The sequence below is a fragment of the Tursiops truncatus genome, unplaced genomic scaffold (genome assembly GCF_011762595.2).
Source record: "Tursiops truncatus isolate mTurTru1 unplaced genomic scaffold, mTurTru1.mat.Y mat_scaffold_47_arrow_ctg1, whole genome shotgun sequence".
NCBI classification, from domain to species: Eukaryota; Metazoa; Chordata; class Mammalia; order Artiodactyla; family Delphinidae; genus Tursiops; species Tursiops truncatus.
In genome coordinates, this window is record NW_022983322.1 from 120,605 (window position 1) to 137,965 (window position 17,361).

The window sequence follows — 17,361 nt, forward strand, 5'->3', positions numbered from 1 at the left end:
TGTGTATTGTTTTGATCATAAAGGTAGAAGAAAATAGTCTGTAAATATTTATAATTGTTAAAAGAATAATGTGCTTGAGTTTGTGCTTTGAATAGTTGGCTGATTGAACAAGAACATACAGGTACAAGAACATCTAATTTTCTAAGGAAGACGATGAAACCGCAAACAGAGTTCCTGACGTAGATGTGACCAACATGTGACTAACCACGGGAGAAGAAAGAGACTCTGGACGATGGGAAAATTACCTAACCTGTTTTAATCAATCTGCTGATGTAAATTACCTTTGTTTTGTGGCCTATATGGGGGAGTTTTTGGCGTGGGAATGAGGATGTTGAATTTGAAAATAAGATCACTTTATAGTATAAAAGCTTCTGGAATCTTAAAAATAAATTTGTCAGATCCTTGCATCCTCTGAGGTGTCTTGAGTTCTGTCCACGCCGACTCCGTCTTCCCCTTTGGGTGAATCCTGTTCAGCTGGGGTTGGTCCCCGGCAGGGTACGAGGACCTCGAAGTATTCAAAGCACACTGTTTTCTCATGGCAGCTCACACAAGGGCCATGACACAGTCGGACTCACCAGAAATGTTGTCCTGAGGCTGTTCGAGGACTCTGGAAATGTAGCTCTCCTCAAGGAACGTACAGTGTGCTGCCCATCCCTCGGCAGGCACAGAGGGTCTCGGCGGGATCAAGCAATGGGTCTCGAAGTGGCTCAGCCGGCCCACGGGGGTCTGGAGGTACTCAGTGAACTTGGAGGGAAAGTAATGCATACCCGAGAGGCCTACGAGTCCTCAAAAGTGTACTTCCTTTCACATAAAGCATATAAGCGACTAAGAACTCATGGAAACAGCTGCCCGCTTCCCTTTCTGCACGGCTACTAGGGGCCTAATCTGGAGGCAAGGTTTCACGTTGAGATTCCGTATAGCGCTAGAGCTTGTCAGGCGGACCATAACCGCGGCCACGGAAGCACCTGATTCAGACAGAACAGACTCATACTTTTCCGCGAAGCATTCTTACAGGGTTGACAGGCCTGTCAAGAGCAGGGAATGTCAGGTAGCTTCAAGGCAGCATGAATGCAGCCTTCAAAATGGGACAGCAAGGCTAGTTCCACCAGGCCCCCGTTTCCATGGGCACACGCAGCATACACCCCTGTGGTTTCTAACAAGTCTAAAGACACACGGGGTACCCTGTGTTTCCTCCCCTGAATCAACTTCTCCAAGTAGGGTGTTCTGCATCAAGCGAACTGCCTCAACCAAGGAACGCCGCAGCTGCTCCTCTGGGCCTGTGGCTACCCAAAATCCTGCAGTGTCACAGGCAGAGCAGGACTGTCTTAAATGGCAGTAAGAACACACGCCCACTATCTCTGGGAGGCACGGTGACTTCAGGAAGGAGCTCCTGGGTGGAATGCGAAGCCGAGGGTTACTCTGAGTTCAGCTCAGACTCGGGCAATGCGTCAGACTTCGACGCCATGAGGGACGTGCCACAACGGTGTTCGTGAACGTGTGCGAGTGCTGAGGAAATTAAGCTGCTCCCAAAGAGAGTGCAGTGCGTTTCCCTACGCCCGGCATACACAGAGGGGCTCTAAAGGACTACGGGTCTGGATGTTGCTTAGCAGACCCAGGTGGGCCTGGGGGTACTCAGGGTTCCTGCCGGGAGCCGGGTGCCCACGCTAGCCTCCTAGGTGTCCAGAAAACTGTGCTGCCGTGGAAGTTACCCAGAGCAGAGGCCACCGCCTCTTGGAAACTGCTGCACGCCTCCGCTTCTGCACGGCATGTCAGGGCCTTACTTCCAGGCATCTGTTCACGCTGGGTGTGCCGTTAGCGACACCGCATGGTGAGATGCTGACTTTCTCCTCAGGCAGAGTGACTTCGGGTGCGAGGTCCTCGAAGTATTCAAAGCACACTCTTTTATCACGGAAGCTCACACAAGGGCCATGACAAAGTCGGACTCACCAGAAATGTTGTCCTGAGGCTGTTCGAGGACTCTGGAAATGTAGCTCTCCTCAAGGAACGTACAGGGTGTTGCCCATCACTCGGCATGCACAGAGGGCCTCCGAGGGATCAAGCAACGGGTCTCGAAGTGGCTCAGCCGGCCCACGGGGGTATGGAGGTACTCAGTGAACTTGGAGGGAAAGTGATGCATACCCGAGAGGCCAGGAGTCCTCCAAAGTGTACTTGCTTTCACATAAAGCATATAAGCGACTAAGAACTCATGGAAACAGCTGCCCGCTTCCCTTTCTGCACGGCTACTAGGGCCTAACCTGCAGGCAAGTTTTCACGTTGAGATTCCCTATAGCGCTAGAGCTTGTCAGGCGGACCACAACCGCGGCCACGGAAGCACCTGGTTCAGACAGAACAGACTCATACTTTTCCACGAAGCATTCTTACAGGGTTGACAGGCCTGTCAAGAGCAGGGAATGTCAGGTAGCTTCAAGGCAGCATGAATGCAGCCTTCAAAATGGGAAAGCAAGGCTAGTTCCAGCAGGCCCCCGTTTCCATCGGCACACTCAGCATACACCCCTGTGGTTTCTACCAAGTCTAAAGAGACACAGGTTACCCTGTGTTTCCTCCCCTGAATCAACTTCTCGAAGTAGGGTGTTCTGCATCAAGCGAACTGCCTCAACCAAGGAACGCCGCAGCTGCTCCTCTGGGCCTGTGGCTATTCCAAAGCCTGCAGTGTCACAGGAAGAGCAGGACTTACTTAAATGGCAGTAAGAACGCACGCCGACTATCTCTGGGAGGCACGGTGACTTCAGGCAGGAGCTCCTAGATGGAATGCGAAGCCGAGGGTTACTCGGAGTTCAGCTCAGACTCGGGCAATGCGTAAGACTTCGACGCCATGAGGGACGTGCCACAACGGTGTTCGTGAACGTGTGCGAGTGCTGAGGAAATTAAGCTGCTCCCAAAGAGAGTGCAGTGCGTTACCCTACGCTCGGCATACACAGAGGGGCTCTAAAGGGCTACGGGCCCGGATGTTGCTTAGCAGACCCAGGTGGGCCTGGGGGTACTCAGGGTTCCTGCCGGGAGCAGGGTGCCCACGCTAGCCTCCTAGGTGTCCAGAAAACTGTGCTGCCGTGGAAGTTACCCAGAGCAGAGGCCACCGCCTCATGGAAACTGCTGCACGCCTCCGCTTCTGCACGGCAGGTCAGGGCCTTACTTCCAGGCATCTGTTCATGCTGGGTGTGCCGTTAGCGACACCGCTCAGTAAGATGCTGACTTTGTCTTCGAGCAGAGGGACTTCGGGTACGAGGTCCTCGAAGTATTCAAAGCACACTGTTTTCTCATGGCAGCTCACACAAGGGTGATGACAAAGTCGGACTCAGCGGAAATGTTGTCCTGAGGCTGTTCGAGGACTCTGGAAATGTAGCTCTCCTCAAGGAACGTACAGTGGGCTGCCCATCACTCGGCACGCACAGAGGGCCTCCGAGGGATCAAGCAACGGGTCTCGAAGTGGCTCAGCCGGCCCACGGGGGTCTGGAGGTACTCAGTGAACTTGGAGGGTAAGTGATGCATACCCGAGAGGCATAGGAGTCCTCCAAAGTATACTTGCTTTCACATCAAACATATAAGCGACTAAGAACTCATGGAAACAGCTGCCCTCTTCCCTTTCTGCACGGCTACTAGGGGCCTAACCTGGAGGCAAGTTTTCACGTTGAGATTCCCTATAGCGCTAGAGCTTGTCAGGCGGACCACAACCGCGGCCGCAGAAGCACCTGGTTTAGACAGAACAGACTTCTAATTTTCCGCGAAGCATTCTTACAGGGTTGACAGGCCTGTCAAGAGCAGGGAATGTCAGGTAGCTTCAAGGCAGCATGAATGCAGCCTTCAAAATGGGAAAGCAAGGCTAGTTCCAGCAGGCCCCCGTTTCCATCGGCACACTCAGCATACACCCCTGTGGTTTCTACCAAGTCTAAAGAGACACAGGTTACCCTGTGTTTCCTCCCCTGAATCAACTTCTCCAAGTAGGGTGTTCTGCATCAAGCAAACTGCCTCAACCAAGGAATGCCGCAGCTGCTCCTCTGGGCCTGTGGCTATTCCAAAGCCTGCAGTGTCACAGGAAGAGCAGGACTTACTTAAATGGCAGTAAGAACGCACGCCGACTATCTCTGGGAGGCACGGTGACTTCAGGCAGGAGCTCCTAGATGGAATGCGAAGCCGAGGGTTACTCGGAGTTCAGCTCAGACTCGGGCAATGCGTAAGACTTCGACGCCATGAGGGACGTGCCACAACGGTGTTCGTGAACGTGTGCGAGTGCTGAGGAAATTAAGCTGCTCCCAAAGAGAGTGCAGTGCGTTACCCTACGCTCGGCATACACAGAGGGGCTCTAAAGGGCTACGGGCCCGGATGTTGCTTAGCAGACCCAGGTGGGCCTGGGGGTACTCAGGGTTCCTGCCGGGAGCAGGGTGCCCACGGTAGCCTCCTACGTGTCCAGAAAACTGTGCTGCCGTGGAAGTTACCCAGAGCAGAGGCCACCGCCTCATGGAAACTGCTGCACGCCTCCGCTTCTGCACGGCAGGTCAGGGCCTTACTTCCAGGCATCTGTTCATGCTGGGTGTGCCGTTAGCGACACCGCACGGTAAGATGCTGACTTTCTCCTCGAGCAGAGGGACTTCGGGTACGAGGTCCTCGAAGTATTCAAAGCACACTGTTTTCTCATGGCAGCTCACACAAGGACGATGACAAAGTCGGACTCACCGGAAATGTTGCCCTGAGGCTGTTCGAGGACTCTGGAAATGTAGCTCTCCTCAAGGAACGTACAGCGTGCTGCCCATCACTCGGCACGCACAGAGGGCCTCCGAGGGATCAAGCAACGGGTCTCGAAGTGGCTCAGCCGGCCCACGGGGGTCTGGAGGTACTCAGTGAACGTGGAGGGAAAGTGATGCATACCCGAGAGGCCTAGGAGTCCTCCAAAATGTACTTGCTTTCACATAAAGCATATAAGCGACTAAGAACTCATGGAAACAGCTGCCCGCTTCCCTTTCTGCACGGCTACTAAGGGCCTAACCTGGAGGCAAGTTTTCACGTTGAGATTCCCTATAGCGCTAGAGCTTGTCAGGCGGACCACAACCGCGGCCGCAGAAGCACCTGGTTTAGATAGAACAGACTTCTAATTTTCCGCGAAGCATTCTTACAGGGTTGACAGGCCTGTCAAGAGCAGGGAATGTCAGGTAGCTTCAAGGCAGCATGAATGCAGCCTGCAAAATGGGAAAGCAAGGCTAGTTCCAGCAGGCCCCCGTTTCCATGGGCACACTCAGCATACACCCCTGTGGTTTCTACCAAGTCTAAAGAGACACAGGTTACCCTGTGTTTCCTCCCCTGAATCAACTTCTCCAAGTAGGGTGTTCTGCATCAAGCGAACTGCCTCAACCAAGGAACGCCGCAGCTGCTCCTCTGGGCCTGTGGCTATTCCAAAGCCTGCAGTGTCACAGGAAGAGCAGGACTTACTTAAATGGCAGTAAGAACGCACGCCGACTATCTCTGGGAGGCACGGTGACTTCAGGCAGGAGCTCCTAGATGGAATGCGAAGCCGAGGGTTACTCGGAGTTCCGCTCAGACTCGGGCAATGCGTAGACTTCGACGCCATGAGGGAGGTGCCACAATGGTGTCCGTGAACGTGTGCGAGTGCTGAGGAAATTAAGCTGCTCCCAAAGAGAGTGCAGTGCGTTTCCCTACGCTCGGCACACACGGGGCCTCTAAAGGGCTACGGGCCCGGATGTTGCTTAGCAGACCCAGGTGGGCCTGGGGGTACTCAGGGTTCCTGCCGGGAGCACGGTGCCCACGCTAGCCTCCTAGGTGTCCAGAAAACTGTGCTGCCGTGGAAGTTACCCAGAGCAGAGGCCACCGCCTCATGGAAACTGCTGCACGCCTCCGCTTCTGCACGGCAGGTCAGGGCCTTACTTCCAGGCATCTGTTCATGCTGGGTGTGCCGTTAGCGACACCGCACGGTAAGGTGCTGACTTTCTCCTCGAGCAGAGTGACTTCGGGTACGAGGTCCTCGAAGTATTCAAAGCACACTGTTTTCTCATGGCAGCTCACACAAGGGCGATGACAAAGTCGGACTCACCGGAAATGTTGTCCTGAGGCTGTTCCAGGACTCTGGACATGTAGCTCTCCTCAAGAAATGTACCGTGTGTTGCCCATCACTCGGCGGGCACAGAGGGCCTCCGAGGGATCAAGCAACCCGTCTCGAAGTGGCTCAGCCGGCCCACGGGGTTCTGGAGGTACTCAGTGAACTTGGAGGGAAAGTGATGCATACCCGAGAGGCCTACGAGTCCTCCAAAGTGTACTTCCTTTCAAATCAAGCATATAAGCGACTAAGAACTCATGGAAACAGCTGCCCTCTTCCCTTTCTGCACGGCTACTAGGGGCCTAACCTGGAGGCAAGTTTTCACGTTGAGATTCCCTTTAGCTCTAGAGCTTGTCAGGCAGACCACAACCGCGGCCACGGAAGCACCTGGTAAGAAAAAGAATTTCATTCTTTTACATGTACCTGTCCAGTTTTCTCAGCAGCACATATTGAAGAGGCTGTCTTATCTCCTTGTATATTCTCACCTCCTTTAACAAAAATAAGTTGACCATATGTATGTGCGTTTATCTCTGGGCTTTCTATGCTGTTCCATTGATCTATATTTCTGTTTTTGTGCCAATACCACACTGTCTTGATTATGGTAGCTTTGTAGTATGATCTGAAGTCCAGGAGCCTGATTCCTCCATCTTCTTTTTTCTTTATCAAGATTGCTTTGGCTATTCTGTATCTTTTGTGTTTCTGTACATATTGTGAATTTTTTTGTTCTAGTTCAGTGAAAAATGCCATTTACAGTTTCATAGGGATTGCATTGAATCTGTATATTGCTTTGGGCAGTATCGTCATTTTCACAATGTTCATTCTTCCACTCCAAGAACGTGGTATATCTCTCCATCACTCAGCTTTAATTTCTTTCACCAGTGTCTTATAGTTTTCTGCATACAGGTCTTTTGTCTCCTTAGGTAGGTTTATTCCTAGGTATTTTATTCTTTTTGTTGCAATGGTAAATGGGAGTGTTTCCTTAATTTCTCTTTCAGATTTTTCATCATTAGAGGCTAGGAATGCAAGAGATTTCTGTGCATTAAGTTTGTAACCTGCTAATTTACCAAATTCATTGATTAGCTCTAGTAGTTTTCTGGTAGCATCTTTAGGATTCTCTATGTATAATATCATGTCATCTGCAAACAGTGCAAGCTTTACTTCTTCTTTTCCTATTTGGATTCCTTTCATTTATTTTTCCTCTCTGATTGCTGTGGCTAAAACTTCCAAAAGTATGTTGAATAATAGTGGTAATAGTGGACAATCTTGTCTTGTGTCTGATCTTAGTGGAAATGGTTTCACTTTTTCACCATTGAGAATGATGTTGGCTGTGGGTTTGTCATATATGGCCTTTATTATGTTCAGGTAAGGTCCCTCTATGCCTACTTTCTGGAGGGTTTTTATCATAAATAGGTTTTGAATTTTTTCAAAAGTTTTTTTTGCATCTATTAAGATGATCATATGGCTTTTCTCCTTCAATTTGTTAACGTGGTTTATCACTGATTGATTTGTATATATTGAAGAATCCTTGCATCCTGGGATAAACCCTACTTGATCATAGTGTATGATCCTTTTGATGGGCTGTTGGATTCTGTTTGCTAATATTTTGTTATGTTTTTTGCATCTATGTTCATCAGTGATATTGGCCTTTAGTTTTCTTTGTGACATCTTTATCTGGTTTTCATATCAGTGTGATGGTGACATTCTAGAATGAGTTTGGGAGTGTTCCTTCCTCTGCTATATTTTGGAAGAGTTTGAGAAGGATAGGTGTTAGCTCTTCTCTAAATGTTTGATAGTATTTGCCTAGGAAGCCATCTGGCCCTGGGCTTTTGTTTGTTGGAAGATTTTTAATCACAGTCTCCAATTCAGTGCTTGTGATTGGTCTGTTTATATTTCCTATTTCTTTGTGGTTCAGTCTCGGAAGGTGGTGCTTTTCCAAGAATTTCGAAGTCCATTTCTTCCAGGTTGTCTAATTTATTGTCATATAGTTGCTTGTAGCAATCTCTCATGATCCTTTGTATTTCTGCAGTGTCAGTTGTTACTTCTTCATTTTCATTTCTAATTCTATTGATTTGAGTCTTCTTTTTTTTCTTGTTGAGTCTGGCTAATGGTTTATCAATTTTGTTTATCTTCTCAAAGAAGCAGCTTTTAGTTTTATTGATCTTTGCTACTGTTTCCTTCATTTCTTTAACATTTATTTCTGATCCGATCTTTATGATTTCTTTCTTCCTGCTAACTTTGGGACTTTTTTGTTCCTCTTTCTCTAATTGCTTTAAGTGTAAGGTTAGGTTGTTTATTTGAGATGTTTCTTGTTCCTTGAGATAGCACTGTATTGCTATAAACTTCCCTCTTAAAACTGCTCTTGCAGCATCCCATAGGTTTTGGGTCTTCATGTTTTCATTGTCATTTGTTTCTAGGTATTTTTTTATTTCCTGTTTGGTTTCTTCAGTGATCCCTTGGTTATTAAGTAGTGTATTGTTTAGCCTCCATGTTTTTGCATTTTTTACAAATTTTTTCCTGAAATTGATATCTAGTCTCATAGTGTTGTGGTCGGAAAAGATACTTGATACGATTTCAATTTTCTTAAATTTATCAAGGCTTGATTTGTGACCCAAGATATGATCTGTCCTGGAGAATGTTCCATGAGGCTTGAGAAAAATATGTATTCTGTTGTTTTTGGATGGAATGTCCTATAAATATCAATTAAGTCCATCTTGTTTAATGTATCATTTAAAGCTTGTGTTTCCTTACTTATTTTCATTTTGGAATATCTGTCCATTGGTGAAAGTGGGGTGTTAAATTCCCCTACTCTGATTGTGTTACTGTTGATTTCCCCTTTTATGACTGTTAGTGTTTGCCTTATGTATTGAGGTGCTCCTATGTTGGGTGCAAAAATATTTACAGTTGTTATATTTTCTTTTTGGATTGATCCCTTGATCATTATGTAATGTTCTTCTTTATCTCTTGTAATTGTCTTTATTTTAAAGTCTATTTTGTCTGATACAAGAATTGCTACTCCTGCTTTCTTTTGATTTCCATTTGCATGGAATATCTTTTTCCATGCCCTCACTTTCAGTCTTTATGTGTCCCTAGGCCTGAAGTAGGTCTCTTGTAGACAGCATATATATGGGTCTTGTTTTTGTATCCATTCAGCCAGTCCATGTCTTTTGGTTGGAGCATTTAATCTATTTACATTTAAGGTAATTATAGATATGTATATTCGTATTCCCATTTTCTAAATTGTTTTGGGTTTGTCATTGTAGGTCTTTCCTTCTCTTGTGTTTCCTACATAGAGAAGTTCCTTTAGCATTCATTGTAAAGCTGGTTTTGTGATGCTGTGTTCTCTTAGCTTTTACTTGTCTGTAAAGATTTTAGTTTCTCCATTGAATCTGAATGAGATCCGTGCTGGGTAGACTAAACTTGGTTGTAGTTTCTTCCATTTCATTTCATCACTTTAAGTATGTCCTGCCACTCCATTCTGGCTTGTAGAGTTTCTGCTGAAAGATCAGCTGTTAACCTTATGGGGATTCCCTTGTATGTTATTTGTTGTTTTTCCCTTGATGCTTTTTTTTTTTTAACATCTTTATTGGGGTATAATTGCTTTACAATGGTGTGTTACTTTCTGCTTTATAAAAAAGTGAATCAGTTATACATATACATATGTTCCCATATCTCTTCCCTCTTGCATCTCCCTCCCTCCCACCCTCCCTATCACACCCCTCCAGGCAGTCACAAAGCACCGAGCCGATATCCCTGTGCCATGCGGCTGCTTCCCACTAGCTATCTACCTTACGTTTGTTAGTGTGTATATGTCCATGACTCTCTTTCGCCCTGTCACAGCTCACCCTTCCCCTCCCCATATCCTCAAGTTCGTTCTCCAGTAGGTCTGTGTCTTTATTCCTGTCTTACCCCTGGGTTCTTCATGACATTTTTTTTTCTTCTTAAATTCCATATATATATGTGTTAGCATACAGTATTTGTCTTTCTCTTTCTGACTTACTTCACTCTGTATGACAGATTCTAGGTCTATCCACCTCATTACAAATAGCTCAATTTCGTTTCTTTTTATGGCTGAGTAATATTCCATTGTATATATGTGCCACATCTTCTTTATCCATTCATCCGATGATGGGCACTTAGGTTGTTTCCATCTCTGGGCTATTGTAAATAGAGCTGCAATGAACATTTTGGTACATGACTCTTTTTGAATTTTGGTTTTCTCAGGGTATATGCCCAGTAGTGGGATTGCTGGGTCATATGGTAGTTCTATTTGTAGTTTTTTAAGGAACCTCCATACTGTTCTCCATAGTGGCTGAACCAATTCACATTCCCACCAGCAATGCAAGAGTGTTCCCTTTTCTCCACACCCTCTCCAGCATTTATTGTTTCTAGATTTTTTGATGATGGCCATTCTGACTGGTGTGAGATGATATCTCATTGCAGTTTTGATTTGCATTTCTCTAATGATTAATGATGTTGAGCATTCTTTCATGTGTTTATTGGCAGTTTTCCCTTGATGCTTTTAATATTTTCTCTTTGCATTTAATTTTTGATAGTTTGAATCATATGTATCTTGTATTTCTCCTTGGATTTATCTTGTATGGGACTCTCTGCGCTTCCTGGACTTGATTAACTATTTCCTTTCCCATATTAGGGAAATTTTCAGCTATAATCTCTTCAAATATTTTCTCAGTCCCTTTCTTTTTCTCTACTTCTTCTGGAACCCCTATAATTCGAAAGTTGGTGCCTTTAATGTTGTCCCAGAGGTCTCTGAGACTGTCCTCAGTTCTTTTCATTCTTTTTTCTTTATTCTTCTCTGCGGTTGTTATTTCCACTATTTTATCTCCCAGGTCACTTATCCATTCTTCTGCCTCATTTATTTCACTATTGATTCCTTCTAGAGCATTTTTAATTTCATTTATTGTGTTGTTCATCATTGTTTATTCTTCTTTAGTTCTTCTAGGTCCTTGTTGAACATTTTTTGAATTTTCTCCATTGTATTTCCAAGATTTTGGATCATCTTTACTATCATTACTCTGAATTCTTTTTCAGGTAGACTGCCTATTTCCTCTTCATTTGTTTGGTCTGATGGGTTTTTACCTTGCTCCTTCATCTGCTGTGTGTTTCTCTGTCTTCTCAGTTTGCTTAACTTATTGTGTTCGGGGTCTCCTTTTTGCAGGCTGCAGGTTCGGATTTCCCATGGGTTTTGGTGTCTGCCCCCAGTGACCAAGGTTGGTTTAGTGAGTTTTGTAGGCTTCCTGGTGGAGGGGACTGGTGCCTGTGTTCTGTTGGATGAGGCTGGATCTTGTCTTTCTGGTGGGTAGGTCTGTGCCTGGTGGTGTGTTTTGGGGTGTCTGTAACATTATTATAATTTTAGGTTGCCTTTCTCTAATGGGTGGGGTTGTGTTCCTTATTGCTAGTTGTTTGCATAGGGTGTCCAACACTGTAGCTTGCTGGTCGTTGAGTGGAGCTGGGTCATAGCATTGAGATGGAGATCTCTGGGAAAGCTTTCGCCATTTGTTATTATGTGGAGCTGGGAGGTCTCTGGTGGCCCAATGTCCTGAACTTGGCTCCCCTACCTCAGAGGCACAGGCCTGACACCCTGCCAGAGCATGATGACCCTGTCAGCCACACAGCTCAGAAGGGAGAAAAAAGGAAGAAGGAAAGAAAGAAAGAAAAATAGAAAAAAAAGAAAGAAAGAGAGAAAGATAAAATAAAAAATAAAATAAAATAATTAAAAAGTAATAAGAAAAAGAATGAAAGAAGAGAGCAACCAAACCAGCAATGATAACAAGTGCTAAAAATTAAATTAAAAGAAAAAAAACAAGAAATGGTCAGACAGAACCCTAGGACAAATCATAAAAGCAAAGCTATACAGACAAAATCACAGAAAGAAGCATACACATACAAACTCACAGACAAAACACACAAAGCAGCATACACATATACACTCAGAAAAACAGATACAGAAATACACACACACACACATACAGACACACACACACACACACACACACACACACACACATATATATATAATAAAGGCAGAGAGCAGCCTAATCAATAATCAAATCTACATACTATAATAAATTTTAAATACTAAACTAAGATGAACATAATACCAGAAACAAATTAGATGCAGAAAACAAACCCCAATTCTACAGTGGCTCTCAAAGTCCACCTCCTCAATTTGGAATTGTTTGTTTATTCATGTATTCCACAGATGCAGGGTACATCAAGTTGATTGTGGAGATTTAATCCACTGCTCCTGAGGCTGCTGGGAGAGATTTCCCTTTCTCTTCTTTGTTCACACAGCTCCTTGTGTTCAGCTTTGGATTTGGCCCCGCCTCTGTGTGTAGGTCGCCTGAGGGCGTCTTTCGGGAAGTCTGAGGTCTTATGCCAGCATTCAGTAGGTGTTCTGTAGGAGCTGTTCCACATGTAGATGTATTTCTGATGTATTTGTAGGGAGGAAGGTGATCTCCACGTCTTACTCCTCCACCATCTTGGAAGTCCTCTTCTATCTTATTTTTTTGTCTAGTTGAATGGTTGCAAGTAAAAAAAGTATTAATTTCTGACAAAAGGGTTATTTATATAAATCTGTCTTTTTTTCTAATTGACTCTTTATGTAAAACATGGAGTCATTACTATTATGCATTTATTAGTACCTACAACTTTTTATTATGAAGTTATTCACTTAATTTTATCTAATAAATTGTGCTTTGTATTTTTACATTTTAGACAACACTTTTGTCACTCATTCCTAATTTTGTAGTTGTTCCTTTTATCTTTCTCAAGAAAAATTCCTGAATTTCTCTCAAACAAAAGATGTATACTAGTCAGTGTTCTCCAGAGAAACAGGACCAATATATGTCACTTCTCTCTATATTAATCTAAAGGTGGAAGACGGAAAAAAACCTTTACAGACACACCCATAAATAGTATTTAATTAGCTATGTGTGCATCCCTTGGCCCAGACAAGTTGACACAAAATTAACCATCATAGACATACTGTGAGCATATATGTGCATTGAAATCCAAAATGGAAATCCTTTACAGCAGAGGTTCACAGGGGTTTTCTGTAAAACTACAAAAAAAAAAAAAAAACCCAAAACAAACCACTTTTTTTTCTGTTCAGTATTTAAGGTTTTGCAGAAAGAATTCAAAATTGAAGATGATATTTATGTATTTATATAAGAGAGAAAATAAATTTCCTCAAAATTTAATAAAAGTTGAATAAAATTTTGTAATACAAGTTTACTAATGAGAAGAGTTCTTTTCTGAGGGGATAGCATTCCTTGAATTTGGACTCAGAGTTAACGATCCCTATCATCAAAATCATTTGCAAACTGCAAAATTTAATGATGATCTTTTATAAGATTTTACGCCTTTCATCTTCGAATATATGTGTCCTGTCACACATCATACCTAAAAACACTGAGTTTTAACTGCATCTCATCAATTTGCAGTGCACCAAGCATCAGTGCAAAGCGATGCAATCAACACACACACACAAACACACACAAAGTCTCTGAGGCAAATATTCAACCAATGTAGCACAGAAACAACCATAGACAATCCATAAACAAATGGGTATGGCTATGTTCTAATAACTTCATTTATGGACACTGAAATTGGAATTTTATATATTTTAATTCATGACTAAATATTATTATTTTGATTTTTAAATTATTAAAACTGCAAAAAAATTACTTATTTGTGAGTAGTACAAAAAAAGGGGGATGGCTGTATGTGGCCAGTGGGCTGTAGGTTACTGACCCCTGCTTTAGAAATAGAGGAATTTCTAATGAATGCCTAATTTTTAAAATCTCTTGTGGGTCATTTGCTATTTTTCTCATATCTCTGCTTCTCTCTGATTTTCATTTCCTGATTCTGTCTACTTATCCAACTCCTCATCCCCTCCTCAAAATATCTTTTCCCTTTCCCTCCACTTCCTTCTTAATTTCCTGATTTCCTGTCCTTCATGTTACCTATGCAGTGTACGTTTCATTATGACCTTGCCCCTACTCTTCTTCATAGAACCTTTTTAGCTTTATTGCCCCATTAACTCATTTTTTTCTAGGTCAATATACCAAGAGAGAGAATTTGATTGATCTCATTCATGATTTCATCATACCCATGTCATTCATAAGCCACACATTTGCCTGAGAACTGATTGCCCTTGGATCTAGAATACATCCTCAATTCAACCAGACATGCGGAAATGGTGATGGGGGTCCTGCACCCCTAAATATGTCCATTTCTTGAACATGGACATGTGCTGGACATGTCTGCTTAGAAGGAACCTCATAGTGAGACACACATTTTGAAGCTTGATTCGTCCTAAGAGCCTTTTTGTTTCTTTATACTTGCATGTTAAATCTGAGTATGTACTTTCATTTTAAATGATCTACATCACTTTGATTTTAAGTGGGATTTTTCAAATATTTGATGGCTTAATTCAATCTTAGTATCTTTGTCTTTTAATGGATTTTCTGACTTGAGTCTTAGGTCTATTATTTACTCTTGCAGACGAATTTTATAATCATCTTGTTAACTCTCATGAAATTTCATACTGTGATTTTAATTGTAATTGTTTTTAATGTTTTTAGAGTAATTTAGAGAGAAGTGAAATTTCTTACGAAATTTTATCTTCTCATCCGGAAACATAATAGAACTTTTTATTAAAGGCTTTTAAAATACATTTCACCAAAACTTTGTATTTTTTTATATTGGGTACGATTCTGTGGTTTATTTTGATTGTTATTTCTATTTTAAACATGAGGTTTTAACTATAATTTTCAAAATTATTTACAAATTATATATATGAATTGCCATATACATATATGTATGGATTTATATTTTTTCTAGTCATAATAGTCTAAGACCTCCAGAGTAACATGTAATAATAGTAGTGTAACATGCCTCTTATATTTTTTTCACTTTAATAGGAATGCTTTTTATGTTCATTCATTTTTTTATTATTATTCAACAAAAATTTTTGATGTTTGATATATACTAGAAAATGTCCAAGATTCTTGGGATATATCAGTGAACAATACAGACAAACAGCTTTGAGCTTTTTTTTTTTTTTTTTTTTTTTGCTGTACGCGGGCCTCTCACTGTTGTGGCCTCTCCCGTTGCAGAGCACAGGCTCTGGACGTGCAGGCTCAGCGGCCATGGCTCACGGTCCCAGCCGCTCCATGGCACGTGGGATCCTCTCGGACCGGGGCACGAACCCACGTCTCCCGCATCAGCAGGTGGACTCTCAACCACTGTGCCACCAGGGAAGCCCTAGCTTTGAGCTTTTGATACTACACTCTAGTGAGGGAGACAGTCAACAACAAGCATAATAAATAGGTAAGCAGTATAGTATCTTAGACATTGATAAATACTGCTGAAGAGAATTAAAAGTAGGGCAAGGTCTAGGGGTTTGAGAAAGAAGAAATGAGTAGAGGGGCTACAGTTTTAAATAGTGGTCACAGTAGATCTGGTGGAGAAGGAGAGATTTTAGTAGAGGCATAAAGTACAATTTCTAACATATTTTCTATAGTCATTGGTCTATTCTGGTTTCTCAATTTGACCTAATTTGATTTCAGCATTTATGTGTGTCTGAAAGATAATAATATTATCTTTCAAATTTATTCACAGCAGATTATAATTAGTAGCCGCATGGTTTCTCAGTCTCTTTCAAATCGCAAAACTAATAGCCTTTATAAAAACCTGGTTTACATAGAATGTATCTTTGGTCCCTTTAAAGCACTGGATTTAGTTTTCTTATATTGTTTCTTATATATATAATTCTCAATTATAAATATTTTATATTTGGTTAATTGTTATCTTTATTATTAATTACTTTAAACACTTTTCATGTCTGTCATTTTTTTCCAGCTACTTGAATGGTTTACATAGTTTATTTTTTCTAAAATATTTATTTAAATATAGAGTAGAAGCTCTTAATAATCAATATGAGAACAAAACTAATATGATAGCATTGGATTTTACCCTTTAGAATAAAATATATATCCATGAGTCCATACTGATATAAATTATCAAATAAGAAATTCACACATATTTTCCAAGAAGTATCATTTGGCCACATCTCTCAGGTTTACATATAAAAATATCTCTTATTGTTCTTTAGTTTTGTTTTTCTTTTTTTTGAAACTGAAACTCTGAAGATATTGCTAGATTTATTTGGCTAAAATGTTTTTCTGTAGCTATTTTCATTTTAGTTTAACTGAAAGTTTGTCTTCTTAGAGTTCTCTTCCCTTATAACCAGGCTTTATTTTCAGGCTCTATAAGTCTTTGGGAAAAGTCCAGATCTTTTCTGACCACTTTATGCAAGGCATATTACCGAATTCATAATCATTTTTTTACGGTCCCAATCCCCTGCTGCAACCAGTGACATAAGTTTAAACTGATATTTCTCTCACATCACTGAAGAACAGAATTGGCTCTAAATGCTGACATATCCTGTATAAGAAAAAAAGAAGTAAGCAAGTAGAATCCCAGAAGGAAGAAATAATTAAAACCCATAGACCTACATAGTAAGTTACTTCAGTCACAACAACAATTTACTGTGTTTCTTTCCGTTTTTTTGTTCACATGTTCACGTGTGAACAGAGTAAAAGGCCACCCATTTCTGCTGCACCACATTTACTCACAGCTTAACTGAAGACAAGATTAATTCTGTAGCAAGGTGGTGATATCACCATTAACAGAAGGTACACAAATTCTTTAAGCACTATAACAAAAATATCAATAAATACTAGTGTCTGAGGCATGTAGGACTGAACAGATTTGTCAAAAAAACAGAAAAAAATGATAAATAATTTTTCTCAATTTTTACAGACTATTTTCATCAACAACTATGAGGCCAAAGTGGCCAGAAAATTCACTAAAATAAACTGAAAATCAACTGGGAATCAAATGTGTTGTTAGAATACGTGTAAACAATAGAAAGATTAGTTAAATAACTCTGTGAGACATTTTGTAAACGTGTGAGACAGTTTGTAAATTTAGTCTTAATATTCACAGGGGTCTTCAATAAACATTTTTTGTTGTTATTAAATTAGGGCAAATAACCAAGTCATCAAGAAAGTAGAGAAGGCATTATACTAAGTGAAATAAATCAGAGAAAGACAAACAGTGTATGGCCTCAATTAAATGGAATCTGAAAAGAAAAAACTCATAAAAAGGCATCAAATCAGTGGTTGCCACATGTGGGAGCTGGGGTGTAGGGGAAATAGTTGAAGGTGGTCAAAGGGCACAAACTTTTAATTATAAAATAAAAAGTCTTAGGG